Source organism: Saccoglossus kowalevskii, chromosome 14 (genome assembly GCF_978046115.1).
Source record: "Saccoglossus kowalevskii chromosome 14, keSacKowa6.1, whole genome shotgun sequence".
NCBI lineage: Eukaryota > Metazoa > Hemichordata > Enteropneusta > Harrimaniidae > Saccoglossus > Saccoglossus kowalevskii.
The window spans coordinates 9,140,546-9,168,525 of NC_140654.1; the positions used below are offsets into that span (position 1 = coordinate 9,140,546).

General features: G+C 35.1%; 2 protein-coding genes and 1 pseudogene across 3 annotated transcripts in view; 1 reads left to right on the forward strand and 2 right to left on the reverse strand.

Annotated features, from left to right (window-relative positions):
- LOC100369934 (exostosin-like 3) overlaps positions 1 to 17,516 on the reverse strand; it is a 43,499-nt gene extending 25,983 nt beyond the window's left edge. The window contains exons 1-3 of one of the 2 annotated variants that reach the window (XR_014931599.1): positions 17,436 to 17,496; positions 14,562 to 14,680; positions 13,613 to 13,691 (exon numbers count right to left, since the gene is read on the reverse strand). The gene's annotated coding sequence lies outside the window, so the exon portion shown is untranslated. Of the gene's footprint in view, positions 1 to 13,612; positions 13,692 to 14,561; positions 14,681 to 17,435 lie in introns of those variants that run through there. The other variant, XM_006820994.2, reaches the window with a different exon arrangement.
- Positions 17,517 to 17,533: 17 nt separating this feature from the next.
- Positions 17,534 to 27,980, forward strand: part of LOC102804562 (tudor domain-containing protein 7-like) — a 66,134-nt gene continuing 55,687 nt past the window's right edge. The window contains exons 1-2 of the mRNA XM_085507456.1: positions 17,534 to 17,687; positions 24,878 to 24,982. The gene's annotated coding sequence lies outside the window, so the exon portion shown is untranslated. The remainder of the gene's footprint in view (positions 17,688 to 24,877; positions 24,983 to 27,980) is intronic.
- Positions 23,762 to 27,535, reverse strand: LOC144359173 (zinc finger protein 862-like; annotated as a pseudogene).

Genomic DNA, 27,980 nt, shown 5'->3' on the forward strand with positions numbered 1-27,980 from the left:
AAAATCTGATGCATTGCACAGTATAAATTTAATTTTTACTGTATATAATTATTATTTTGTATTCCTATTAATTGTTTTTATTATTATGTACATCATATTTTTTATTCCATTAACTATAACCACACACGCTTTGTGGGCTTTCACAATTATCAAAACTTTAAAAAAGCTGCCAGCAAATAAATTTAAGTTAAGGAAAAAGTATGATAAAAATAAATAATTAAAAATTGATTTTAAAAAGAAGAGAGAACAAAAATTAAGCTCAAACTAGCATCTTATTTTAATCATACTGATGAATTAATTATTGGGAAGGAATGGTCAGTGTTAACATGACCATAGGATTAAAAATGTCAGGGAAGCAAATTTCAAACAGAAAAATTGTGAAACATGGAAACAATAACCAGCTTATTTATCACTGAAAAAACAAACAAACATCAAGGTGCTTTGCAGATTGATCTAAATCGCTTTCTTGCACTTAAAATAAAAATATATCATACCACAAGTTCAAAAGTCAAATGATTCCAGCCACATTGAACTACTATGTTTGAGATGCTCAGAATGAAAGATATTCGTGTAAATTTTACAAGACAAAATGAAATTGTGCAAATTAGTATTGTATACATGTATGTAAAGGTATGATTAAGGTATGATTCTACTTCACATGCCCTTCTAACAGAGCTTATATGTCAGACTCACAACAGAGGTTGAAGAAGATTCCTGGCACAAAGTTTTGCATGAATTTTACCCTAAACAGTTCATAGTTGTATGGGTGTCAACACTGGAATATACATTGTTTTCTCAAGTAATTAACATATTCTGTTGTTATGCAAATTAGCTGATATGCTATATTTTCCTGAGGAAAAGTACCAAATACTTTGTTTTATATAATAATCTGATATGTACAATGCACATGTGGCATGGGGATAAGACGTGAATCAATATTGGCCTCTAGTTACATTTTGCAGTAGATCACATCATACATGTGTTGTCAATCACTTGTATACACATGTGCAAGGTTATGGCAGGCCATGACTGTAACATAGCTATAACCTATACACCATATATGGTTGATTTGTGTTGGGACAATGACTTATTTTACCAAATGTTTTTTTAAAGCAGTTCTAAATAATAGACAATATGCAACATTTCCAAGAATCAGAATATTCAAATATTTAAAGACAACCGTACTCGCCTTATATGATAACTATGGTTTTGTTCATCACATGTGATGAGTAATTTTTAATAATTTTAACAACTGCAAAAAAAATTGAAATTTTCTTTAGATTAATTTGTATAATATTTGGGAAATATTACTAAATAATAGAATAAGAATAAAAGTCATGCCTTTGACGAAAATTTAGAATAATTTATGTTTTTATGTAATGCTTTATACCTAACAACAACCACATGTTAGCTTACATTGCGGCACGGTGTACCTTGAAACTCACCGCTTCAAAGCCATGCTTTGTCCTTACATGTGCAAAGAATATAGACCTGATATATTAGATCTGTCAGTGGAGGTCAACTGGGGTCATTCTCTGATCAGATAAAAACTAATTAAATGGCATGCATTATTTACATTTTGTAGGTATAGGGTGCACTGTTTGTTTTGGCTGGGTTAGGTACTACCATATGCACAGCTTTCAAGACATCATTCACATTTGCCTATGTCAGATAGTTTTGAGACATTGTACTGTAAAATACTTTATTTTAGCTGGAATTAATTATCGCTGAAATGGCTCATTGGGTCTTTTGTATGGAATCTAGTTTACACTGATTTTTGATGAGTTGAACTTGAATGTAAAATAACAGTCACTCTACTGGGAGAGTGACTGTGGTAAAATATAGGAAATAAAGTATATTCACTGGATTTTATTTTCACTGAATCCTTCAGCAAAAATAGTAAAAATTTATTGTAAAAGTGAAAATAAAGTATTTTACAGTACAACAACATAAAAATCATGTGAACACCCCAAAAATGTTTTTGACACATCCCTCGCTACATGTTTGATGTTAACACACAGACATACTGTAAATCCACAAGAGTCAAATGTTTGCAAATTTTAAATGTCAGTGAAAATCTCAAATTAATTTAAAATTTTAGTGACTTAAACAACATTTTTTCACAAATGCCATAAAATCATCAAATGATGATATTGTATAGATAAGTTCCAGGGTTTTTTTCTAGAAAAAATGAGCGATCGACCTGGAAACGCCATATCAGAGTTTTCTGCACCGTTTTAACGGTGTGTCTATCGCCATTGATATATTTTTAGAGTAATTTTAGTGTATTTGGTGTCCAGACACATTGTCAGCTGGTGTTACTGGGAAGTTTTCACAGAGAAAAATATATTTGAGAAAGATTTCATGCTGTACGACAGCACGGAAGTGTGCGGCTCAAGAAATAATGGTATATTTATGACTTGAAAGTTCAATCGGCGATTCGGTAAAAAGGGGCCAGCCGAGAGTATCAGAGCGCTGCGCTACGCCCCTGTTCCCAGGTTTAGAAAAACCCCTGAGTTTAAAACATGTTGTTTGGCACAAACCCTTTTTAATTGGAACATTCCCTGTTACCTCATATGATATAACTTACATTATTGTTGCCACATTCCCAATGACCCTTCTTACCCCTCCTTTTATAAAATTGACATGCCCCTTGCCATGCTGCTTTCACAATCCGAATCACCTTATTTATGTGTACCATTCTTGTACATATTTAACATGCCCCAAGCCATGCTGCTTGCACAATCCAAAGCACCGTACTTACAATTACCCTCCTTCTGTAAAATTGACATGTCCCTACTAGTAACCATGGTGTTGGCACAGACCCAATCACTATCTTGAACATGACACGACCCAAGTCAGTGCATTGTATCTAATCTAAACTTTTATGGATTTAGTCCCAAACCACAGACCTTTCAATAAGCCTCTATAATGTGATTGAAACATCCCTGAATGTATAACATTTCTTTACCTAAACATATAATTAACATGTTCCTAAATATAATGTTGGCACATGGCCAATGATCCATTGATTGAGGGGGGGGGATAACATGTGCCCAACTACCCTGGATCACAGGGGGACTGTGCCTGGATCCCATGTGCAGAGATTTCTGATGAGAAACTGATAATTTACTCTGTGCATCTGTACCACAAATTAGTCTTCTTGTAGTAAATATGGGTGCCTCTCTTGTATTGGTGGCCTGGGAAGCAAAATATGTGGTTTAAAATAATCCCTGATTTACCACACCTCACAGCCTGTCATCTAGTATAATTGGAACATTCCTTTAACTACATACAGTTAATAGGGTGTTAGCACGCATATACTAACTGTACTACAATTAACACCCCTTCCAGCCAGCCCCCTCCCCTCCCTGTCCTGTTTCCAATCATCCAAGCTGGCAATAACATTTTTGGGCATTTTCATAGTTTACAGATTGTACAGTATTAGATTTGAAATTCATAAGAAAAAAATGGAGTAATTGTATCAATTTCCATGCCGTTGGTATTTCAGTTTCCCCTTTTAGGGTTGCAACAAAACTAGGTCACATACTGAACCTATGTGTGTTCAGTTGAAATTCAAGCTATCAATTTCAAATATTTTAAAGAGGTGGATTGTTCATGTTAAATTTCAGAAACTTTAAGTCTCTGTCAGCCCTTCACTAACCACCAATTAACATTGAATAAGAGGAAGCAAACATATGTCTTACCTATACAACCAGCAGCAAAGTCCAAAGAAATATCGAAAGCTACACGAACATGTCAGTATGTGCGTATACATGTCGTAATTTATAGTGTCAATTACTCAAAACATATAAACTGATACAAGAATTTTTTTTTTTACATATACATTTTTACATTTACATACTATTTACTAATAGTATTTATTTTACTATTTCTTTTTTTATTATTATTTATTATTATTATTATTATTCCTTATGTATTTTATTGTTCCGTATATCCTCGTTATATTCTAATCTAGATTCCAGAGGGGATACGATATAAATAAAGGCTGTTATTACATGTATAGTAAACCATCAAATATTTGAGGGTTTTTTTTTCTAAGGACTTCTGCTATGATAATAATGAATGAAAACTTGTATCAAGCAAGATTGAAGTGACTCACAGCAGTAAATGTACAGACAAACATCCAAGGTATACACACTGTACAAGACATGTTCATCTTTGTTTCTGTTCATTAGTTTTACAAAAACGATGCAAGTGAATGTTTCTGTATTTTGAAATTATCATAGAAAATGAGTTTTTCAATTTTGATTCTAAATGAAATTTTTATTTTTTTTTAAATTTTCTTGAAAATAGCTGTAACACACATATTTTTACTTATTGATGTACGTGATGACCAGAAAATTAGAAACAGAAGAAGATACATGTTACATGATGTATTGTAAAAAAATATTGTCAAGGTACTCATTATACCTATCATAGAGATATAATAGAATGATCATATACAATGATGTCATCAAAGGCATGGTATCATTATAAATATGCAATATATAAACCTAACTGCTTTTATTTAATATCAGTCTCATTCATACAAGACGATTGGATTGGCCGACATCGCTAAACACTCACTTATTGATCAGACAGCATCATTACACAAAGATCATACAATGTGTATTACTGACGTTGAGTTTATAACATACATACATACACGCTAAGCAAACAATGTTACAAAACATGTACATTGTAAAGCCGTGATTTCCAAACTTTCAGAATATTACAGAGGGAGACTCTTGATGAAATTTTCCTTGCCGCTCCTTTAAACCATTAAATAAAACACTTTTGACAAGATTTTGAAGAATTTCTAAGAGTTCCATAGTACTTAAAACTCAATGTACCTGTCTAGGGTGTTACGTTCGATTGGACGTGGACACAGCCAGGCCATTTAAGATTAAATACAATGCAGCAGTGGTCTCAGTAACGCATCGTGTTCTAAACAAATCAAAAGTACTTAGCTTTTGTAATGAAAATTGTCCACAAGCCAACTAACGAAAGAAATCCTATTGAGGGATATCATATGACGATACTGTTGTTGAACATTGGACAGAGGACTGATTCTAAGCTACATTTTGTACCGTGTAAATTTATAAAAAAATGTTTTTTCTTTATTTATTTTTAAAGTTTTTAAATTTGATACTTTTTTTTCAATAATTAACTGAATTTGTAATAGAATAAATGCAACAAAAAACAAAGATATTTTGAACAAGAAAGTGATTTCAAACTCATAATACCCCTGAACTATCAAAGATTATAAATATAAAACACAAATGCATGCACCACCCAGTCCTGCATTCATTGGAAATGAAAATGTCTTGTATTTATAAATCTAAATAGAAAAGGGAGGGGCTAATTAATTGTGATTATTTAAACTTTTTATGACAGGAATTTCCTGAGATGCATGTGTTGTTACGCTGTTCCATATGAATGTCTGAAGGTTATGATAGTAGGCCTTAATGTTATAGGGAAACAAGTCATTGTCAATGACGTGTCCCCGTTCCGTTCATATTTGAGTGACATATACATTCAAAGCAGCAACAATATGGATGTTGAACTGCATTCAGTAAAACAAAATAGCCACCAGTCAGCCATTTTCAACACAATCCAAAAAAAAATGTAAACTAAATTTGCCCACGCATGACATAGATTCAGTTCCGGTATGGTGAAAATGTGCAATTTTTGTGAATTTTTGACCTTAAAAGGACTGGCCTAAATGCACAGGCATATGTATGATATAATGTATGATGTGTACCGGTATGTGAAGTTTGAACTTGATCTGTCCAGCATGTCCGAGATATAGATCGAAAACTAAATTCTTTAAAACAAAATGGCCGCCAGTTGGCCATTTTGAACTTGATCCGAAGAAAAATTGGTATGCATCAAGCTTATATTATGTTTAATATATGCACTAAATCTGAACAAAATCCATCTATGCATGACTGAGATCCGGTTCCAGAATTGTGAAAATACGTGATTTTGATGCATTTTCGACCTTAAAATGGCCATCATTCAGCTATTGTTAAGCGGATCATGAAACAAATGCACATATCTATTTGTGACATGATGCACCATGTGTGTGTGAAGTTTGAACTTGATCAATCCAGACATGTCTCGGATACGGATCCAGAACTGAATTCTTTAAAACAAAATGGCCGCCAGTCGGCCATTTCGAACATGATCCGAAAAAAAAATGACGTGCATCAAGGTCCTATTATGTTTAATGTATGTACCAAATTTGAACAAAATCCGTCCATGCATAACTGAGATCCGGGTCCGGAATGGTGAAAATGTGTGATTTCAATGCATTTTCAGCCTTAAAGCGGCTGCCATTTGGCTATCGTTAATGAGATCATGAAATAAATGCACATACATATTTGTGACATGATGTACCTTGTGTGTGTGAAGTTTGAACTCGATTAGTCAGCCATTTTCAACACAATCCAAAAATCAAAGAAAGCTTAGAAAGAACTCCCGTGTGCTGAGAGTATTGAAGACACATTAAAAATTAATTCAAAATTACTTGTACTTGAGATATTGATGGAATAGCTGAAAACTAATTATGTAAATCAGGTAACTGATATGAACAGATTTAAGTGTAAAACTAATAAGGTCTGCACAATGTACCAAGTTTCATTGAAATGTGATTAAAACCCAAAAAATATTAATTATTATGCTAATTAGAGAGTTAATATGAACAGATTTTAACCCAAAATTAATCAGGCCGTCTATTGTCCTAGAGCATTTATGTACCAAGTTTTATTCAAATGTGATGATGATCAATACTTGAGATATCAGTATTAATTAATTATGTTAATTAAGTGATTAAGAAGCATACATATTTACCAAAAACTAATATGGTGTATAGTCCTAGGTTCATTGAAATGTGATGAGTACACTCTTTAAAAGTTTCATTGAAATCCAATGAGTGGTTTGTAGACATCAGTGCAACAGCCATAGAACAGCAAAAAATTAACTAATTATGCAAATTAGGTAATTAATAGGCACAATTATTTATCCCAAAACTAATCAGGTCTCTGCATATTCCTAGAAAATGTCGCAAGTCTCATTGAAATGTGATGATTAGTACTTGAGATATCAGGTGAAAAACTGAAAATTAACTAATTATGCTAATAAGGTGATTAATATGCACAAATATTTACCCAAAAACTAATTAGGTCTCTGCACAGTCCTCAAGTAACCATGTACCAAGTGTCATTGAAATGTGATGATTACTACTCGAAATATCAAAAGCTGAAAATTAATTAATTATGCAAATTAGGTAATTAATATGTACTGATATTACCCTAAACACTATCAGGTCTGTGCAGTGTCATATGACATCTATGTACCAAGTTTTATTGAAATGTTATGATTAGTACTTGAGATATCAGTGGAAAAGCCGAAAATTGATTAATCATTATGTAAATTAAGTAATTAATAATATTAACAGATTTTTACCCAAAACTAATCAAATCTGCACATTAGTTCAGAACATCCATGTGCCAAGTTTCATTGAAATCTAATGAGTGGTTCTTCAAATATCAGTGGAACAGTCATGGAACAGCTTGAAATCAGTTAATTATCATTCAAATTAGATAATTAATATTCATAGATTTTTACCCAAAACTAATCAAATCTGCGCACTAGTTCAGAGCATCCATGTGCCAAGTTTCATAAAAATCCAATGAGTGGTTCTTCAGATATCAGTGGAACAGTCTTGGAACAGCTAAAAATCAGCTAATTATAATGCAAATTAGGTAATTAATATTCATAGATTTTTACCAAAACTTAATCAACTCTGCGCATTATCCCAGAGCATCTATGTACCAAGTTTCACCAAAATTTGATTAGTGGTTCTTGAGATAACGGTGGAACAAAAAAAGTGACATACATACATACATACATACATACATACATACAGACATACAGACAGGGTAACTGCAAAGACTCCCTTTTGTGCTTCGCACACGGGAGTCAAAAAATTTAAACTAAATTTGCCCACGCATGACATAGATTCAGTTCCAGTATGGTGAAAATGTGCAATTTTTGTGAATTTTTGACCTTAAAAGGACTGGCCCAAATGCACAGGCATATGTATGATATAATGTATGATGTGTATGTGAAGTTTGAACTTGATCTGTCCAGGCATGTCCGAGATATGGATCGAAAACTAAATTCTTTAAAACAAAATGGCCGCCAGTTGGCCATTTTGAACTTGATCCGAAGAAAAATTGGTATGCATCAAGCTTATATTATGTTTAATATGTGCACTAAATCTGAACAAAATCCATCCATGCATGACTGAGATCCGGTTCCGGAATTGTGAAAATACGTGATTTTGATGCATTTTCGACCTTAAAATGGCCATCATTCAGCTATTGTTAAGCGGATCATGAAACAAATGCACATATCTATTTGTGACATGATGTACCATGTGTGTGTGAAGTTTGAACTTGATCAATCCAGACATGTCTCGGATACGGATCCAGAACTGAATTCTTTAAAACAAAATGGCTGCCAGTCGGCCATTTCGAACATAATCCGAAAAAAAAAAGACGTGCATCAAGGTCCTATTATGTTTAATGTATGTACCAAATTTGAACAAAATCCGTCCATGCATAACTGAGATCCGGGTCCGGAATGGTGAAAATGTGTGATTTCAATGCATTTTTAGCCTTAAAGCGGCTGCCATTTGGCTATCGTTAATGAGATCATGAAACAAATGCACATACATATTTGTGACATGATGTACCTTGTGTGTGTGAAGTTTGAACTCGATTAATCCAGGCATGTCTCAGATACGGATCCAGAACTGAATTCTTTAAAACAAAATGGCCGCCAGTCGGCCATTTCAAGCCCGATCCAAAAAAAAAAAAGACGTGCATCAAGGTCCTATTATGTTTAATGTATGTACCAAATTTGAACAAAATCTGTCCATGCATAACTGAGATCCGGGTCCGGAATGGTGAAAATGTGCGATTTTGATGCATTTTCGGCCTTAAAATGGCCGCTATTCGGCTATCGTTAATCAGATCATGAAAAAAATGCATGTGCATATGTCCCATATAATGTGTGATGTATGAATGAAGTTTGAACTTAATCGGTCCATGCATGTTCGAGATACAGGTGATCACGGACGCACGGATGCACGGATGCACGGACGCACACAGGGCAAAACATAAGTCCCCATTTTCGGACCAAGTCCGAACAGGGACTAATAAAAAAGGCACTGTTTCCATGGAAATAATGTACCCATGTTTAATTTGTTTTTTTATTTATTTTATAGAATCTTAGGCTCAGTGAAGAATTTGTTACTCTATTCTGTATTTAAAAAAAAGTAAGTAGGATATTTGAAAATCAGGAGAAATATCACTGTAATTTAGGAGGTCACCACAACTTTCCTCAAATTATAGTTGATGCATACTCAAAATTAATGTTTGTTATTGTTTTCGTAGCATATTCATTTTTTGTTAGAAAAACCTTTCCTCCAACAAATATATTGGTCTGACCCTTATTCAACTGCACAAGCTGATCTCATACACTTCCACATTTTAACATACTCCAACACATATATTGGTCTGACCCTTATTCAATGGTACATGCAGATCGCATACACTTCCACATTTTAACATACTCCAACACATATATTGGTCTGACCCTTATTCAATGGTACATGCAGATCGCATACACTTCCACATTTTAACATACTCCAACAGAAATATTGATCCGACCCTTATTCAATAGTACATGCTGATCTCATACACTTACACGTTTTTCTGCATGAATTAGCATGACTAGGCTTGCTGTGGTTGTTTGAAAAAGAAAAGAAATTTGACCCGAGCGCTTGGCAGTTGTTGGTTCTAACGTACAACATGTGCTAACAATGCATTGTGACATGTATCAGTCTGTTACCAGTACGTCAACAACACTGTACAACCCAATATCGCAAACCACACACAGCGAACACATGGTCAGTTCCCCCTGCTTCTTCAGTACATGATTTGATCCTTATTTTGCCTGTACTTTGTAACATAAGTCAGTACAATCATAATGTACAGTTAGCCAGCCATAGCCTCATTTGCATATCTTTAATCAACATTGACGCTACCGTTGACATTTGAATGGGCGATATTACTTCCACGGGGACATGTATTTTCAGCGCTAAAATTCAGGTTTAAAATACTGTGATCTCAAATAAAAAACATTCACACACAAGGAGTATGTTTAGAAATGTACCAAATTCTAATTTTATTGACAATCTGATGTTTATTTTCTGAAATAAGAGACGTCAAAACGAACAATCGTCAGTAATAGTATTTCACGGCAGACTTCTGGCTGATTTACTCAAAAAATAATCAACATGAGAAAAAGACACTTTGCGGGAAGGTAACATACTACGTAATGCACCGAAATAAGTACTTACTATATTTTTAAATCCTTGCGTTATGCAACGTGTCAAAATTAACCGTCACGAAGTCATTGCCGATGAACGCAAGGGCCACCACTTCCGCGGAATTAGGTCATGACCTCACATAGAACGGCTATTGAAAATGCTGGAAGGTGGGGGTGTACAAGCATTATCTCTAAGACAAACACATTATTACATGGATTATTTTATGGATCTTAAACGAAATAATTTTGTTTACACTAATTTATTAGTGTTATGGTAATTTTATATTTAAATACTGTTCATCGGGTAATAAATATAAAGAAAAATGCAGGAATAACAAAGAAGTAAACACCCCACCCCCCCCCCCCCCCCCCCCGCACAGCAGATACCTACTGTGCGTGTGTGTGTGTGTGTGTGTGTGGATGCCATAAAACAGAACTTTCCATCATACATTCTGCAAAAACAATATAGAAAAATACAGCCAAAAAGTTCAATGTTTCTCAGCTTGAAATATAAAAAAACATGTATACTTTCAATAGCAAGGCTAGTTTAAAATAAAATCCAATATCTGAAATTCATTTTTATGATACGAAATAAGCCGGCATACAATAACACATTCGCGCATAAATGTGATCACGTGATCCGTAATATAACAGGCGTGCTTGATTGATGTTTTATTGCATGTTGGACATTATGAAATTGAATAAATTATAAAAAAGAATTTCATCTTCTTGCATGCCTAAGCATATGTTTGTTACAAACGAAGTAATGGTTTCACTAAATTACCGAATTAAGTATTCAAACATAACTTAGCAACGTGTACCATTAAATATACACGTATAAGCAATGATATACCAAAATGGCAAGCAATTTAAACACAAATTGAGAGCGAGTAGAGAATGGTTAAACTGGTCCAAAAAGATCAAAGTTGCGGCGCTTTGACTTAAAATTGTGTTTTCCATAAAAAATGCTAATGTTAAAATGGTCGAAATCTCAAAGCAAAGCAAAAGTTAATGAGCAAGAAAATATTCAGTCATGAACCATTCTCATTAGTTTTGCTATGTCACCATCATCATCATCATCAGGGTAGATATCTTGATCATCCTGTTCTTCAATCCATACGTGTTGCTCTACTAATTCTGTCAAATCGGGGTCATCTTCTAAGGTATCAATTTCTTCAATTCTGTTGTTTTCCATTTCCAATAATTCCTCCATTAAAAGTGTTTCCGCAAGTTCTTGGTCTGAATTTCGCACATTAGCCGTGATCACTGGTGGAGAATCAGTTTCCATTGCTTTTGGACAAATTCCATGTTTCTTGGAACCATTACAAGCTCCTGTATTATGTGGATTGTTACACCCAAGACACAAACAAGCTGGTCCACAAAATCCATGGATTTTGTAGCACTTACAACATCGATTGGTACAGGTTGGTGCTTTCTTACACCGGCATCCCTTTGTAAGTAGAGCAACAGTATTGGAAATTTTTTTAATGTTTTCATCACTGTCCCACACAATACAAAGATTACCATCAGTGCCAACCTTGTATCCATGCAAGTGCAAATCTGGAAAATCAACTACAGTTTGGTCAGCTTGTGCCCATAGCTGAGAAACCCAGCAAGATCTTTTCCAGTGTAGCTCAAGCGCATCAAACGACTGACTGAGCTCATCTTCGTACTGGATTCGCGGCCACATACGTTCCCTTATTTCGTTTAGCCATTTCTGATGATTTGCAAGTGCATTACAGCTGCTATCCTCTAATTTCCGATACAGTTGTGCTGGTGTGTTTTCCTCAAAAGCTGTTAAATGCTTCTTAAAATAAACACTACCAACAAGTCTAACAAATGCAAGTAGGCCATCTTTTAATTTATCCTGGCACGTATCAGACAATGTACCTGGATGTGTGGACACACCTGTAATGAATTCACAATACTGGTAAAATATATTGTAAAATGATCCTTTCCCTAACCCAGCAAAGAATGATACAAAATCACATCCTGTGCACATGAATAATGTTTGCATGATTTTACCAATCATGTCAAGTCGTGTGTGCTGCAAGTCAGGATCAAGATTTAGGGCTGATTTTAATTCAGACATGCTAATATATTTTAGATTGGTAGGATCATTATCCAATTGAACATATATCTCTTTTTGTGAGTGTTTATACAACAGGGGCAGTAACGCGTGATACGTGTCTGTATCAGGTGAAAATATCACTCCTTGATTATACTGTGAACTCAATGCATGTAAAATACACCGACTATCTGCTTCCTCGTGATTACTTTGAGCAATCCATTCATTTGTAATACCTGTAGCATCAACACACATAGAACTGTCCTTTTTATTTCCATCAAACCCACCAGCTGTTATAAAACGTTGGTCGCCTTGTAATAATGGGGCCACCAATTTCAGACACTCCTCAGATAGGAAATTCACTAATTTTCATTTATTGGGACGGCAACCAATAAACTTTCTCCAATTAGTGGGCACTGGGGTTTCTCTCTGAACTAAATCAATTTCCACGTCTGTATTAACATTCTTGTCCCGTCTTTGTCTTTCAATGTCCTTAGGACTGACACCCAAATGCTGAGGATCGTCAAATATTAAATGGACTTCAAAACAAAACCTATTGTAATGGGGAACAATCCATCTCCGAACAAAAAACTCAGCATAATGGGCAAAGGTTCGATGTGAAGCAAGAGGGGCCTTATTGATTAGAAACATTCCATCATATATCATAAACTTTGCTCTCCATTCAGGGGGTAAACTCTCTTTCATAATATCACTGTATCTGGTCTTAAGAATTTTTGTTGTATTGCTCTTTTGACTTTTATATGGCAACCCATCAGATAATGAAATTGCCCTGGGAAAAGTAACAAACTGTTCAAGTGTCTTTACTGGTTCGCCTGTTTTTTTTTGAATGTGCTATCTGTTTTTTTAAGCAGGCAGTGACCATTCTATGGTCATTATCTCCTTTTTTTGACTTGACTATTTGTTTTACTTTACCGGAAAAGGTTTTCAAATGGCGTTTACGAACTGGAGCTCCAGTACTTGGCTGAAACATGATACGAACTCTGACATATGCAAGAAAATCCTGTTTGCTTATTTCCCGACAAGACAATAAATCTTGCTGGACTAATTTCTCTGCAACTTCTCCAGTGAATACATTGAGTACACCCCTATATAAAAATAAACTCCAGACAAAAAAGATGAGTGTAATATAAACTTCTGTAATCCTCAATAATTTATAATATAACAAAACAACATCAGTAGTGGCACACTTGGTATTCTGCAAGATAAAATAAAAAAAAATATGAATAAATAATTTGTAAACACATTCCACAATTTGAAACGAAAAAAACAGAAATTGGGAAGGATCATTGTAGCCCATAGCAACCAGTTTACGGTATTTATCAATAATCTCCTTCAAATCCAATATTGTAGAATTTGTGTGGTAATTACCACCCTTTTAACTATTCTATGTAATGTGTATGTACATTTTAATATAATATTGGGAGTATAACAATTTTATGTGAGGTGATGAGATGTTAAATATCAAACTTTGTATTTTTTATCAACTGGAATTTTAATATTTGTACTTATTTGTAAAATTATGGAAATTCATTTTGTAGTTACCAAGGTATAAATATTGAAGCCCCTCCCCATATATGTATACTTGAACTAGAACGGCTTGCTACTTTGGGGCATGTCAATTTTTATTACATAAAATCACTAGTTGCTATAGAAAGTGTACTTATGAATATATATAACACCTAAAAAACAAACTTAACACGTAAGTTAACCGCACCGTCTCAGGCCCCACATTGACCTGACTAAAGTTGACCTCAATTGACCTAATTTATATAATGGCGCCAACGCGGTATAGTGGGAGAAATTGCTCGTTTTCAGAAAATCGCCAAATATTCTACAGAAATTTTGAAAACTTGAAACTTCAGGGAATAATTGCCTATACCCTTTGCTTAGTCCCCATATATTTGTTATAAATCAAAATTCTTGCGTTATGGTAGGTGTCACTTTTAAAGTTGGGGCGAAATCGTGAGCGTATTTTACCACAGCGGTTCCTATTTTCTAATTTACGAAAATATTTCATTGAAACCACTCTAAAAAATTACATATTCGGCAAGGATGAGATACTAACCTGTTGTGTAGCAAAAATCAGGAAGCTGCGTTGGCCGGTTTTGCTTAAATCACGGTTTCAATATGACCACAAGTCACAGCAGAAATTTGCCGGGAACAGAGTGATACAAATGTACTGGTCTGGAATTTCGAATTAGAATACTGTATAAATTATGTTAATGAGGCTTTGGCTGGCTAACTGTGTAGTTTAGTCTATGGTGGAATCAACAAAATTAAAACAAATTTGAAAATGATAATGATTTCATGTATGCATTACTTTCGATCTGATGGTTCAAATTGTTAATTGTGTTCATGGAATAAAATTGATGACATTATGCAATCAAAAATGTGTGTATCTGGGTATGGGATGCTCTACCGGTATTAGTAGTAATTACAGAGCACTTTCTCTGTTCAAAATAAGGCACATTTTAGGGATTCAGTATAAATCAAATGTGATTTATTCATATGTGCTACCATTGAAGATGTGCTTCTAATAGAGCAAATGCTTTATATACGCAGATTTTACTTTGTACATGTGTAGAGCAGTGATGTAAATGTTATTGTAGTAAGTGAATGGATTACTTTGAAGAAGGATAACCACAAGGGTAACTTAATTTAAATGTTGACAGCATTGTGGTAATATTAGATAATACTGCGGTTTTGAGGTACATGTACATGCACATGTTTTATTGTAATATCAGATAGTCCTGACATAGTCCTATGGTTTTGAGGTACATGTTACATTGTGGTAATACATGTCCTATAGTTGTGAGGTACTGGTACATGTTCTTGAAGCCATGCACTAAATTTATAATACATGTACAAGTAAATAGGCATCCTACATATATTTATAGTGAGACACCCTGTAAGTGGTTTGTTTTTGTACTATTTTGGTATAATATAATACATGTATGTACTATTAATTCTGCTCCTAATTTTGTTGGTTCCTTACAATTATTTTTGCTAATACAATTTTATTCTGAAAATTCTACTGTTTCTCCTATCTATACAGTGCACTTAAGTTCAATGGAATATTCTAAAGTTTTATAGTCAAGATTGGTCCTGGTAATACCTGGGGATAACACATCTAAAGAGGACAGAGGCATACAAATTTCACTGTTTTAGCCTACCCCGGGAGCTAGCCATTCTATTTATGAGAGTTATCGGATATAGTTCATATCACAAATTCTACTGTCTGGTTATAAATAACAATTATGGATGCACACATTTATCCATTCATACACAACCTGGTCGACACCACAGTCAAAGTACTGGATGCTTGTCTGAAAGCAACATTGCTAACTGACTAGCAAATTTGCTCATTAACTTGAATGCTAGAAGCGGCAGTAGTAACAAGATAAATTTTGTAAATTCGGGAAGCTCATTAGAGCAAAAGATAAAATGAAATGAATCATGTGATGGATAGTGAATTAAAGACGCAGAGCAGAGAAATGCTTTGAATAAAATTAAAAGTTGAAAAAATCAATTGAAAGTAAAAATACCAACAAACATACTCAACGGTACTTTTTATTTAGTATTTTGGTTTCAAAATTTTATATACTATTTTATTTTTTTTATTTTATTATAAAGCCTTGAGGTAATACAGTGAAGGGCATAAAGCTAGGGTCGTTATATACATGTATGTATATATATATATATATACATATACATGTACAACTGTATATGTATATATATATGTATATATATATATATATATATATATATATATATATATATATATACATGTACAGTTGTATATGTGCATACTGTATATTTTTTATATATTATTTATTATATTTTTATAAATGAAAATCGATGTTAGAATGCAAATTGACCAATCTAGAAATGGTATTGTGACATCATCATGAGTTGTGATTAACATTAATGAGTTAGTTCAACATTATTCAATCAGCATTCAGCAAGCACATCATTTTGAATAAGTGGGCAGTTGCAGTTGCTATACCATGTGAAGGCATTATGTAAATAGACAATACTGCAATGTTGTTTGAATCATTATAGCTTAATGTGTGGTGTGGTCTAGCATTCTGTTAAATTTTCAGAGCCGCCCTGAGCACATTTATTTTAGAGAAGCATTCATAATCAAATTAGTTGAACACAGAGAATGCAGGTAGCAAATGAACACCAGTATTCCAAAATAAAAATAATTACAATTGAGAATATTTTTATTAAAAAAATTATACTACAGGCACTCACTGTACATTCATAAGAATGATAAAATGAGCTATACTCAAAAAAGAAATATACGTAGTCGGTCATACACGTGTTTGTTGCTGGTGTATATCGTAATAGTGTGACAGAAACTAACGAGCGTGTGCGAGTATCGGTATGGATAATATTATGGACGTACTCGAAACAATAAAAAAATATTTCCGACGACGAATACAGCATACTACGTAATAGATTGGTGAGGAAAAGTGAAATGAAATGGAACAGACATTTGATATGCAGTTGTACCAAGAACTGAGTTACATGCATACACGATAACATTACATAACGCAAACGGGTGGGGGAACAGGAGCGGCTAACATACGGCCTCTACTAAAAAATAAGCAATCATCTCCTCCGCCGTAAAATGTAAATACAGTGGGAAAGAGCGTGGCTACCTTTTGTGTCTATTGTCTTCATGCATTGTTCGTTCGTAAAGAAAACATCAATTAGTGAGACTCGATAACAGCGTTGACACATCCACGGCTTTGGCACACACGCTAGCATCCGATCACTGGCGTCGGATGTGATCAAAACCTACGATAGACTGTCAACAGAAACAGCGAGCGCCGTACAGACTAATAACATGTGATCCAGGGGAAGTTAGACATTTACTTACAATCCCGAATACCTACGGGACAACACATATTCTTACTGCAAGCATACCCACCTTATAAAGCTGCTAAATTAGTCAACAATAAGTGAATGCAAAACAAGTTACTGTTCTTCCTGTCCGCCATGTTGGACCTCGATTTGAAGAAAATATAGCGCCCTCATGCGGCAGCAAACTTACATTCTGAAGACCTGTCAAAATTTCGTCCCAGCCATGTGGCGGAGTTTACTTCGAATATTTTACCCCAAAAACTTGTTATTATACTGAAAGTATTCGTAAAGATTATAACACAAGCACGGAGACAAACAGGTAGGTTAAAACGAGACACAGAATGTAGTGTGTGTATGATTTTAAGGAAAAAATATAGACGTCAACATCAGCGGAAATGTAACTGACTGAAATGACCCAACGTTTTAAAATGTTCAGAACGGTAGTATTTACAATCACGTACACGGATCACTGGATTGATTAGATATATGCGGCTCGACCGTACGTCGGTCAGTCATTTTTGTGATTATTGGACTGTATGGATGGTATCTGTGCTGAGTTCGAATTTGAATGCACGTAATCGCGTATTTAAAAAGGTGGTGATCAATAATGCCAATTTTAAAAATTATTGAGATCGTTCTTGTAATTTTATTGGAATTTTTGGACTATTATACAAAATATTTGATAGTTTGAATAGCGTTATTGTGTACAATAGGGATGAGTACAAGTCGCCATTTTGAATAAAATGTTTTTGAATAATTTAAAAAGTTTCAAACTCAAACCATGCCGAAACTCTTTATTAACTTGCTGCTTTTGCAATTAAAAATTCTCTTTCTATGACAAGACTACCACTCACCCACTCAACAGCAGTGCTATCTGCAATTTCATGAGTATTGCCTTAATTGAAGACTGCACAAAACGATCCATGGCAGAGATTGTCATGCACCCGGAGAAGCCAGTTGAAGTGCAGTGGTTTCATGGTCGATAATTTCATATCTACGTTGATTTCATTGACATCTTGACCATTAATTAAGGGCTGTAGCAACTTTGTCGGCATACCACTTGTTGAATTGTTTTTTCAATCGATGTTTGAATTTCCCTATGAATGACAAGTCTAGCGGTTGCAGCTCTGATGTACAACTTGGAGGAATGAGGACTGGTGCAATGCCGGCGTTGTTTTTGCAGAAAACTCTCGGCTTGATATATATTGTGCCCCATATTGTGCTTATAACTCCAATGGTTTGGTGTATGGTAAATGTCCCATTCGGTGGGAAACTGAGTGTTTGGGTGGCACAGATCAGTCTTTCCCTTGTACAGCAGTTGCGGTGGCAATGAATCGCTGGCCAAGGACACTGCAAATATTGTCGTTATTTCTCGCTTGTCTTCCAGGCCTATGATTGGGACTTGTCGCTCTCTCTCCTTGGCTCATGACCTCGACCTAACGGAGACAATGTGTATGCCAGTTTGGTTAAAATTGATCACCAACTCAGATGGTATGGCCTCCTGGGAAACTGCGTTGGTAATGCATTCCAAGAAAGACTCCTTAAGTTCGTTGAAATTGCCCTGTAATTTTCTAGCAACTTTCGTCCCTTGCTGCTTCACGTAACCCATCCTTTGCAGCAATGACTCTGACCAAGTACGTGTCAATTCCATAGGACTGCCAAATTCTTGGAGCAGAGACTGATTACGGTGTAACACAATACCATGTGCGCCTGCTACCACGATGTTTCTGTTTACGATGTCCCCCGAGTCTCTGACGTTATTTACATATCCCTTCACTCGAGAATCAAGTTTGCCTAAAAGTAGCGGTCGACCACGTTTGGCATGATGAATACTGGTTACTGGTTGAATTCTTGATTTTTGGACTTCTTTGATGTAGGCTTCTTTCATAGATCGAATGGTACTTTCATTGATGGTTTTACCAAGGAAGACAGTGAAGTGGCGCACTGCTCTGGAATAGCCATTTTCTGCTGCAAATTTGCCGATCTTCGCACTTAGTTATGGACTATAAACTTCATACTGCCCACGCTTTCGTTTTCTGCCATGAGAACCCAGGGTTGTGAGAACTTTGAAGACTTCTTCATTAGCTTGACATGTTTCATCAGAATTGTCAGTTGACACAGGATCTGGAAGACCCCAGGCCTAATGGTGGTAGCATCGGGATTTTGTACGAGATAACGCAACATCGTGAAACGTAAGGAAGTCAGTATGCCTGATGAAAACAATCCCCAAAACCCAGGCTTAAATGCACAATATGACAATGAAAGTGTGAAATACAGTGATAGACATGTCTATTGTCTTGATTAGGACTCATCAGTACTCGTATCATTATCAACCATTTCGTGTGCGACGTCCAGTCACACCACATTCCCTTTGAATTTAAAAAACAAAACACCTATTCGGCATTTTAAAATTTTTCCCTCTAGTTAAAATGTGAAAATTTATCATTGCTAACAACTCGGGAAACAAAAAAAACACGAATAATTCTAGCAGCAAAATTATTACGATTTACAGTATCTCTTTTTGGAGGATGTGGTGACCCTTTTTTGTTTGATCTATTGTTAGACGGTTCAAGTGAGAGATGGTTACTGTTGTAGCTCGGACTGCGTAAATCCCTCAAACCAGTCGTCCTCGTCATCATCCAACAATAAATCAGAAACGATGTCTGCTATTTTTTAAGTACTTCTGATGAGATGATCTTCGGCACTGTTCATGGCATTGGTTATACCACAAACTTTATACGAACATGAAATCATAGACGGGCCATTGCGGTTTTTTCCCCCATCAATCCAGTTGACAATACTGTAGTTTGCTTGTCTTCTGTCTTCAGTCAAATGTCGTTGGTGGTATTAGCCTGTGCTGCTTTGATAGCAGCGTCACTGATGAAACTTGTCCAGGACTTTCAAAGTTCAGACTTGAACTGTTTGTTAATACAAACAACTAAAGGCTGGAGTTTGGATGTTGCCAGGCAGGTAAAGTGTTCACACCATGATATCTTGACTTCACAGATTCAGTGATGTGCCCTTGAAATGAATCAATAACGAGCATTGAATAGCGACACTCTGTAAGGCCTACAAATTTCGTCGATCCAATGCAGCATTAACGTTTCGTCCATCCAGGCTTTCTCTTTGATAGCCACAATGAAACCAGGAGGAGATTGTAGCTTTAATTCCTTTTTTCTCTTAAAAGTTATCATTAGGACAGAATATCTCTGTCAAAACAACTGTCAAGTGTTTTTTCTCTGCACTCGTAGTGTGGACTTGACAGTCTTCGCACCTCTCACTTCTACAGTTTTGTTCGAAACCAAATCAACGAAAACTTGCCATGTTTCCAATATAGTCAAAATCGCCATCTCGCCTTTTGACGCAGGCGTATGTCAGTAAATTATTAAGCTTCACTTTCAAGTCTGTAGGTAACCTTTGCGCTACAGAAGTTTTTGACCGCAAGACAAGGTTGTTCCGCTTCATGAATTTTTAGCACCAGTGCAATGCTTTGAACTCCAGGAACTCTGGTTTCATGACCGACAGTGCGCGACATTGTATTGCATCCATTGTAACGGGGATCTGCAGGTCGCGTTTCTGTAGAACCCAAATAAGGACGTGTTCATTCAATTGTGTGCTGTACGAGACAACACTATCTCTACCCTGTCTTCTACCACCAGCTGTAAAATGTTTCTAACAGAAATCATATTTGCCCCACCTTTTCTACTTTGATGGAGCTATTTTATATTTCCATGCGGCGGCGTTAAATCCCATAATTTTGGCCACCTTATAAATTTGCAGCGTTGTTTGATATTACAGTGTTCTCCCCAGGAATTTAAACCACTGTGGCTGGCTGATTTGTATATAATTTGCATATTATTTACATCATAATAGAAGTGTGCATATGAATTACAAAGACCAAGGCAGGTTTACATCCAGAAACACTTACTTATTAACATTATACATATATACAATTATATTACATTTTCAAGCACAAACTATAATATTCAAACATCAGCTATTTTTTCTGTATTTAATCTAATTGACGTCTTCTTGTCTTGGTCATTGCCCATGCATCTGAAGCAGCCTTGAAGTCAAACTTTTCAATTGGTGATCCTTCTACACTTATGAATAATAAACATCCTAATATTTTTTCAGAAAGTCTATTTCTCAGATTGGTCTTGATTCTTGATACAGCTGAGAACCATCGTTCACAATCTACAGGTGAAAAGAGTTCAGATTTTACACGTAGAAGTGGAGTTTGAAACAAATAAACTTGATATAATTTTATAACTGTGATGTAAAGCTTTTTAATGAAATTTGATGATATAATGTACTTACCAACTCACTGTTGATATTGGTAGTGTGAGTGCCACTGCAGCTAGGTAATGTAATCCAGGTGTTAAATCTTTATACTTGGTAATAATTGTTTTCAGCACGTCTTTATATTTGTAATCAGTGTAACTTGTCATCATGGCTGTCTGTATTAATGTGTATTCACTTCTTAATGCCTTCCCATTCATTTGATAATGATCAATCAACATCTGCCACAGAAAAAACAAGATTAGATGACTCCGCAATATAATATCCAATATAAATTATATTGAATACAACAATCTACACAAATCTATGTTATACAACAAATCTGCTTACATCAATTCAATTTGTTTATTTAAAGTCAGTTTGAAATACCTAGCCAAGGGCTAATATCACTGACTACTAAAAATTACATCAAACAAAAGCAAAAATTACAAACATCAAACATCAAACACAGAGAAAAACAACAATAAGATTTCCAAAATAATCAATTAAATATCTTAAAATGATGGTGACCACAATGACACCATTTGCTTAAAAAAATACAAATCTTTGCACTCCTTCATTGGATGAGGAAGCGAGTTCCACATTTTAGCACCATAATAAGACAATGACTCCAGTCCATAGCGTTTAGTCCTTTGTCATTTTAACTGTAATTGATGAGAATTTCTTAAATTGTACATTACATTTTTCTCCTTGTATAAATCCCACATAAAAGATGGGGAGAGTTTGTTTACACTTTTATAAACTTCAACAAGTACAATGTACGTCACGATTCCTGGACATCTCTAGTGTTTGTAGTCCAGCACGTTCCAATAAAGTTTGATAGCTGGACTGAAAAGCATTGTACACAAATTTCAGAGCTCTGTATTGAATACGCTCCATCTTAGCAATGTTTGCTTTACCACAAAAATTCCAAACTGAAGAACAAGAAGTAAAATGTGATAAAATAAAACATCTAAATATACATAGTCTTGAGGCTTGATCTAAATAACCTGACATTCTTTGCAAAACTTTCAATTGGGCACCTGCCCGTTTACACAGAACACTAACATGATGAAAATTTAAATTCTGATCAATATTAATCCCGAGCAATTTAACACTAGTTTCAGTTTCAATAGCAACACCCCCAATACTAAAAGTGGTATTGTCAGATTTGTCATTTACTATAATTGCTTGAAATTTATTTATATTAGCTTCCATCATGTTATCTTTGAACCATTTGACAGCCATTTCTGACTTTTGAGTTAACTTGTTTATCAGCTTATTTTTATTTACACCAGTAGCTGATATAGTATAGTCATCAGCGTAATTATAAAGTGACATATTTGTAGATATTGCAAAAAGGTCATTTTCAAAAGTATTAAAAAGTACTGGCCCTAAAATAGACCCCTGTGGGACCCCCATAAACTGAGCCAGTCATGCCCAGATAGTTTGACTCTCTGCTTTCTAGATGTAAGATAAGACCAGATGAAAGCACATCCCTCCACTGACATGCCATAGGCTCTCAGCTTTGTGAAGAACACTGCATAACCTTAGATATAGGTGGCAAAATACTGACTGGTCTGTCTGTTGTCTTTTTTAAAAAGTGGTACAACCTCAGCTAATTTAGCATTTTCAGGAAAAATACTCTTATCAATGCATTGGTTGAATATGGTGGAAATATGATGGCATATACTGGAAGCACCATGCCTAACAGCCTTGGCGGTATATTGTCATACCCTGTGGCTTTCCTTGTATTCATATGATTTATTATTTCTTCCACACTCTCAGGTGTTGTGTGACAGAAAGAAAAGTTACACGAATTCAAATTTTGTTTTATATTAATGATACTAGGGTGATCTTTAAAATGTTCTTCACAAAGATTCACACTCTTAATATTTGAAGTATCATGTTCATTGTACTGAAGATCAATATGGCCACCTATCTGTGACGCAATATTAACATAAAAGTCGTTCATTAAATTGGAAACATCGCAAGGATTTGTTTCAATTTTGTTGTTTGTTTTAATTATTATGGAACCACTATTCTTATTGCCCTTGTCTGTCGAAAAGGGTTTGATAGTTTTCCAAAAGTCACTATTAGAAATGTCAGTCACTAAAAGTCAAGTTTCTCCTGACAGGCATTATCCTCAGCCAAACTGGGATCAAATATTGAGAAAGCACTAATCAGCTTTACATCTGGAAACCTGGCCTCTAAATTCTGGCAAATATTATCAATATATTTGTTGTACACCTAAAAAATAGTAATTATAAAAAAGAAAACAATTCAGTGAAAAATAAAAAAACACAATAATTAAATTAATGTTTCTCATTTGCTTAAATGTAATCACAATTTTTTCAACATAATAAAATACTTACCTGTGACCTGAAATCTGTTTTCATCTGTTCTGTGACTGTTTTATTGAATGGTGATAGATTTTCAAAATATAGGTATCCAAATTCTGCATATATTGTCTTGGTGTTAGATTAACAGCAATAACGGTACTGCTGATGATTGTATCAGGCAAAGTAATGTCAACATCCTTTTTCTGCCATTGAAGTAAAAATCGGAAATTATGAAATCATAAAGGCCTGGGAAGTATCTTGGTAGTAGTAGTAATTATAATAATTCTGTCAATGCATCTTTTATAATTAAATTTGGCATACCTGAAATAGCAGAGATAACCTTGTCAGATGAGGCAAAATATCACTCATCATATGTACACTGGCTATGAAGTTGTATTTCTTCACAAATGTGGCCAAACCAGCTGCTGTTGCATCATCTCTTTCATTGCCCTCTCTCCAAACTTGTAATTATTGCTGGCAATGTCTTCCTGATGGCATCCACAGCACGTTGATGTGACAGCCACCGAACTTCTTTAGCCTCTTTTAGCCTAATGTCTGGTTCCCCAAGAATTTTCTGTAATAAATAGGAAAGATTTTGGATACCAATCACACTGTGAATTATTTAAAGAGATTGATAGGCTTTGGAGTTACAAAACTTCTGTAATGTATTTAGTTATCATTCATACAAATATACATACTGTTTCACCTAAATTTCCTGGAGACCAGCCATTCTCAGAGGGCTGTTTTGGTAGAAATAGTCTAGCTGCTGTAATGTAGAACTGAACCTCTTCAAGTATTTTATATCATTCATAGCTTGATTGGAAGCAAGAGACAACCTATGGGCAATGCAATGAATATTGATACGTGAACTATTCTTCTCTTACAGTTTGGAAGAAACCTGTGGAAAAGAACATAAACTAAAAGTTAATTTTGAACATATCAAAATACAGGAGACTAATATTCAAAAACCAGTACTGCAGTGAGCAATAAGGTGAGATTTCTCCTGCTTCAACATGACAATGAAAAATAAATAAAACCTACCCAGTTTCTTTGCCCAACCATAACCGCAGCCCCATCTGTTCCAAGAGCTGAACAATCCTTAAAATTAAAATCAAGTTTGTTGAAGGTTGTCTCTGTACTCTTGGTGACAGTCTCAGCTGTACCATTAAATAAATCATCAATTCCAACAAATTTACCTAAATGGGTAACAATTAAAAAAATATACATATAAATTTTTGTGTTATGTACATTTCAAGTACAATAATAATGCCAAGAAACAGTGTAGAAATTGGTACCGGTACTTACTTCACATTCATTTCCATTCACTGATATATCTCATATAAGTAATTAGCTGCTTTAGAATGGCTACATTGGTTGTCTCATCCATCATCACACTGAATACATGGCTGGAGCGAATATCTGTATATACAGTCAAACCTGTCTATAGCGGCCACCCAAGGGACATTGAAATTTTGGCCTTTTTAGACAGGTGGCCTTTCTATACAGGTTCACTAATTTATTCATGAATATTAATTAGGCACTGAATCAATGTATTAAAACAGATCTCGCAACCCCATTTGACACACACTATTACACTACTGTACACAGTATCCAAACGCTTTATTACAAATAAAAAATGTTGATTTTAAATTGTATTATGTAAACTAAAATCATTTCACAAAAATCGATCATTGCACAATAATGAGTAGTATGAAATTAAGTATTTGAAGATTTGTACAGTAAAGTTCATGTTCAGCAGCAGTTTGAGTCTCATATCCTACTAAAGAAATCACTCAGCTTGCTTTGCTTAGCTATTCTGAATGTTTCTTTTAATATCTATTGTGTCTGGTAACTGTTCTAATAAATCGGAGTGTCTCTGGGCTATAGCAAATTCTTTCAAGAAGAAGGGAGAAGGGAGAGGGACAGTCAGCAGTGATTTATTGATCCCTCCAACATATACAAAAAGAACACTCGTCTATTGTGGTGATGGATCTCCTTCCAGTTACGTGACAACTTAAAAGTTTCCTCCCCAATCGCAATTCCCTTAACATTTTGTTCATTTTTTTTCAAAAATCTTCTCGACCTACCTCACTTACGAAATGGTTGATCCCTAATCAAAATATTACTTTGCGCAATCGAAAACTGTGCGACTTCTATGTTATTGTACTGATGCAACAATAGAAACATGTGAAATATGCCTGGCGACTTTGGCCAATGAACTGAGGTCAATTTAACATCTATTGTTAAATGTACCGAGGCAGTAGCATTAACCGAGAAAACAAAATAGTTGAATGAATTTAGTTGGACAACGAGACGATACAGCACACACATTCCCTCACAGTGATTGATAGGCAGTAACGGAAGCTACTCTACTTTTTGACTCGAGTTATAACCCCGGAAAAACAAGAACGCAAATGCGCAAGGCCAATTAGCATAATTTATTTGGATGGATAAACAACAGACATGGTCGTTTTCCTTTTCGCTATCAGTTCCAGTTATACATGCGTATTTATCGAGTTCAAAGTGAATAAATATCGATACTAAATAACAAGAGAGTTGTTATGTTTTTTTGTTGGTAATCAATTCGATCAGGGATTTTCCGTCGGCATTTTATTACAATATTAATTTCGTACCACCAGAACTTACGAAATTAAAAACATTTAGTTGAAGTCAAAATTCTCATATTATCTCCACTGACAAAGGTGTTGGATCGTACGCAAACTCTCGATGAAAATGACTTTCCGCCATGATGTATTTGCAGATTTGACCTGCAGCAGCAGCAGCGTTCTTTGACTTAATGGGTCAAGTTGGTTATTAACCAATCAGAATGCTGTGTTGTACCAATGCAATTCTTCGGAAATTCCCGAAGACTTTCCAGTAACGAAATGCGGAAGTGAATTATCGATGTCGAAGTACGATCTGTTGGAATTGATTTCAGCGAATAAACGACATGGTTTTTCCAAAAAACTAGTAACTAGCCATTTTTGAGAGGTAAACTGAATATGGCATGAAATATTTACCGCGTTTTACGTGTATTAATAAGCCATTGTCGAAGCGTAGTTTATGCACGGTTACCGTGGTCTATGCATTCACAACATGTTCACAGCGGTCGATATCCTCGCTGTATCATATATAAATGATTACCAAGATTCGTTACGCAAAAGACCAAGTTTTAAATTAGTTGCATTTTGAAGGAGTGGGCGCTTTGTGTTAAATATACCTGATTTAAATGTTCCAGGTAGCTGCATCCCATTCCTTTAACTAGGTCTAATTACGACGTGTGTGCGATCTCATTTTTTTGCGAGCCAGTAAAGACACTTCATGGTCCCTTCAAGTGCAAGTCGCTGTAAGTTACTACAAAACCTTCATCGACGGGAATATTTTCTTTGACGTCATTTTCTAACCCTACTGCTGTTTTATGCATAATCGACCTGGAATGTTTTAGGATGACATCCTTTCTGATTGCCGTACATGGAACTTTACTCCAAACTGCGTTTCCATTAGGGTGTGACATGCTAAACTTGCCACATAGTGTACACAACATCTCTGAAACAAAAACAAGGATAATTAAAGCGAACCTAAATGCGGCCTTAATTTATGGTTGTGTATACTCTAAACTGTATTCGAAATAATATTACAGTGGTTTAAATTTGTTTTAATTATAACTAGCTTGGATAGGCATTTGAAGTGCTTGCAATTTAACACCATGGAGGCCATTCATGGAGGGGAATAAATAACGAACGAACAAACATATTTAACATCCGGGTACTTTTCAAAGCTATGACGTTTTAGTATCTGATTGCATTCATATACGCCATTGTACATAGCCGTTCATGCTGTCAAGCATTGTGTACTATTAGTATAAACTCAACTTTTATATGCACAATGTGCTTTTTAAAACTTGGGTTAGAGCCTTATGCGTTTGAACCACAGTATTCTGAGAGTGGAAGCCCAATTGCGGCAGCGTTAAAATACTGTAGAATACTTTA